Source organism: Gekko japonicus, unplaced genomic scaffold (genome assembly GCF_001447785.1).
Source record: "Gekko japonicus isolate JY-2015 unplaced genomic scaffold, Gekko_japonicus_V1.1 scaffold999, whole genome shotgun sequence".
NCBI lineage: Eukaryota > Metazoa > Chordata > Lepidosauria > Squamata > Gekkonidae > Gekko > Gekko japonicus.
This window is the reverse complement of record NW_015171532.1, coordinates 66,185-70,276: the sequence shown is the minus strand read 5'-3', so window position 1 is coordinate 70,276 and position 4,092 is coordinate 66,185.

Sequence of the window (4,092 nt, the reverse complement as noted above, 5' to 3'; positions counted from 1 at the left end):
AGATGGTTTCCCTGGGAGATGTTACACTTGACAAAGATAGATAGATTGGCTGCCGGGATGTTGCAACAGTCACTGAAACTGTGAACAAACCAGAATATTGAAGTATTATTTTTGTTTCTCTTCCACCTCTGTGATTTTATAGGGCTCATGTCATAAGCTACTGTTTGTTCAAATTCATGTATCTGGAACCAAGTGCTACTTCACACTGTGCCCTACAACTATGTTTGCTATGGCTACAGTAGTGCTGGGAGGGAAGGTGGCATGGTATAGCCCAATTTTGTCAGATCTTGGATGCTAAGCAGGGTCAGCATTTGGAAGGGAAACCACCAAGAAGGACTCTGCAGAGGAAGCACCTCTGCTACTCACTTGCTTTGAAAGCCCCTTGTTGGGGTCACCATAAGTTGACTGCGACTTGACAGCACTTTACACACACGCACACGCACATGCACACACACACACAGAGTGGTGTTACAGGGGAGTTCTCTGCAGCAAAGAGGTAAAGTGTGAATAGCAGCAGGACTATCTCAGGGATCCATCTGAACTCCCTAGTTCATCATGTCCCTGCACAGAGACACTCACAGAAAACAGCACCACTGATTTATTGTTACTGAGCACAGAGTCTGAGGTTCAGTTCCCCCAGTGTTCCTCAAATGTTACTGTTAGAAGTGTGGGGGGGGGGGGGGGGGGGGGGGGGGGGGGGGGGGGGGGGCTAGGGAAACAAGGTTCCAGGGGCCCCAGGTCTTCATGGGGGCTCTCAGAATTAGGTAATGTGGTGTTGCAGAATCGTAGCAGCATGTATGTGTTCCAATCTAGCTTCCTGTCTGTGTTCTTCTGGCTGGGGATGATGTGAAGAGATGCTCAAAGGGAACTGTTACCCAGGGGCCTTTAGTGGCTCTCCGTTGGATCAGTGCATAATTGCTCCTTTTCCTTTGCTGAAGCATTTAAAAGTAGTACTAAAAAAAGTCACTGATACAGCAGTTAGTGCATTATTCTCATGGCAAGCTTAGAACTATTTACAAAGGCCCTGATTCAGGTGAACAGAGCCATGAATAAGTCCAATTGAAATAAATCCAGGAAGGAGGGGAGGCTTAAGTTTAATTTACATAGGAAAACTGTATGCTGCTTCACCAGCCCGGCTGGAGGCAGCTCACAACAATAAAACAAACCCCCAATCAATACTACAAAGCAATAAAGCAGTAAAACAGATTACAAAACAAAACAAGTCCATATAACAGCCAACCCAGTAGAATAAATTAAAATAAATAAATAAAAGCAGATAAACACAAACATGCCAAGAAGAGGAGGAGGAGGAGGAGGAGGGGATTGGATTTATACCCTGTCCTTCACTACCTGAAGGAGTCTCAGAGCAGCTTACAATCTCCTTTCCCTTCCCCTCCCCACAACCGACACCCTGTGAGGTAGAGGTAGGTGGGGCTGAGAGAGCTCTTTCGAGAACTGCCCTTGAGAGAACAGCTCTGAAAAAAATTGTGACTGACCCAAGGTCACACCAACAGCTGCATGTGGAGGAGTGGGGAATCAAACCCGATTCTCTCGGATTAGAGACTGCACTCCTAACCACTATACCAAACATGCCATTAAAAAACAGGCCAAGGCAATGAAAAGAGGCAGGCCTTAAAAGCACATGAAACAAATACAGCAGTCTAAAGCAACATTAACAGAACAGGCCTCAGGCTAGGAGCAGCACACAAGACAATTAAAAAAAGAAACCCCTTGATTAAAGCCTGGGTGAAGACAAACTGGGCCTGGTGCCTAAAGGAAGGCTCCAGGCAAGTCTCAAAGGGAGGGCATTCCGGAGGTGAGGTGTTAGTACCACCAAAAAAAATCCCTGTCTCTGGTCATCACCCACCTTCCCTCTGCAGGTGAGCACCCAAAGAGCAGGGCTTGGGGAAAGATTGTTAACTGTAGACACTCCTTCAAGTACCCTGGCCCCACTGAGCTTAGAAAAGTATAAATCTTAGGATGGCACTGCAAGTTGGTTGTGACTCAGGAATGACTTTTTCCAGGATCCAGGCCCAAGTGTATGGGATCTGCTGCTATACTGGCAGTGTTGCTAGGGCTGGGTTGGAAAACTCCTGGAGGTTTGGAGGCAGAACTTGGGGAAGGCAGGGTTTGGGGAGGGGAGGGACCTCTTCAGGGTATAACGCCATACAGTCTAACCTCTAAAGCGTCCATTTTCTCCATGGGAACTGGCCTCAGTAGTCTGGAGATCAGTTGTAATTCCGGGAGTTCTCCAGGTCCTGTTGGCCAGACTGGCTTCAGACAGTCTATATAGCTCTCCACTTGTCTTGATGTACAAACACAAGACATTGCAAGCTTCCATTCTGAGGCCTCTATTGGCTGCTCTTTGAATTCTGGTTTTGTGCACAGTAACGCGCCGTGATCAGTTGGATACTAAAGTCTGTCAAAATCCTTAGGTAAATGCAAAAAGAATAAATGACTGATTCAATGCATTACAGCACTGGATATTTTATATTGATATACATATGTACTGTGAGTGATGGATCTTGCCGTCTCTATGAGTGTGTGCATTTATTCCTATAATACAATTGACATTTAGAATAATGAATGGCTGGGCATTTTCTTGAGCTCTTGTTGAGACACGTTGGATCTCCTGAGGTAACTCTGGCAGGCAGGGGTCATTTCATAGAAAAAGAGCTGCAGGAGCTCATTAACATAACTTATTAGCATGTGCCACACCCCCTGACATCACCGGAAGTGTGCACCAGCCCCTCTGACAGGCAGAAGCACCTGGGATCCATTCTTTAGGGGAGGGGGAGGATCTCAGGGAAAAGGGGAGGGGGAGGATGCTGGCGTGCCCACAGCCAGCCTGGGTGAATTATAGAATCATAGACTCATAGAGTGGGAAGGGACCTCCAGGGTCATCTAGTCCAACCCCCTGCACAATGCAGGAAATTCACCAATACCCCCCACACACCCCAGTGACCCCTGTTCCACGCCCAGAATATGATTTAAAAAGCCCTCCAGGATCACTGGGGGGCAAACTGGCCTGGAGAAAAATTGCTTCCTGGCCCCAAAGTGGCGATCAGCATTTCCCTGGGCATGTAAGAAAGGGCCACAAAAACTAAGCACTGATGCAACCCTTCCTGCTCTACCTCTTGTGATTTCCCTAAGTTCACACAATCAGCATTATGATCCTTTTAAAGTTGAAAACATGATATAAATGCAAAGGACTATTTGTGAGATTATCTGTAAGACACAAGACCAGGACGCATCTCACTTCTGGCAATCACTTGGAGAGACCCTATCACTCAGCTTCCATTGCCCCTCCCACCCCACTGGAATAAGAACATAATATCAGGCCATACCACATTGCAATAAAGCCCCTACAACTGTATACAGAAATACTGAGCTTCCCTACCATTTGCCACAACTAGCCCACCACATAACCAGGATCAAGACTCCTAAGTGGACCAACAGACAGGCATACACTCATTTGAGAAACTGAGTATTACATTACAACACCTCTGGAACATTACAGATCAGTAGAGGCAGCACTGCACAGTGGTCAGAGATGCAGATTGACATGGGGAGACCCAGGTTTGTATTCTCACTCTGCTGGCTGAGTGACCCCGGGCCAAATCTCCCCTTCTCTACCTAACCTACCCCACAGGGTTGTTGTGAGGATGAAATGGAGACTCATGGGCAGGGTCCCCAGCTTCCCTGGCAGGAACACTATGTTAAGAAATCTCTCACAATTATGCAGCCATAGCAGGCAGGAGGGAAGGAGGCGAATACCTCCAGCACCAGAGACTTGTAGAGGAAGAGTCAAACTTTGGGGACTCACCCGTGCACCAGAGGGCCAAGGCAGCAGGAGGAAAGAAGCCTGGGCAAGCTGGGCTCCTCCATGCCTGGCAGAAGATGAGGTGCAGAGGCGAGAGGTGGGCAAGCAGAAGAGGCACTCAGCCAGCCACACAAGCTGCATGCAAAGAAACTCCTGCCGCCCCAAGCTTCAGGGCTGCCATCTTTACTTTTTTCCCACCATAGAGAACAATGGAGGGGATAGGGGCAACCTGTTTGGGGGCCCATAGAAGTGGACCCCCTGGTCCAATG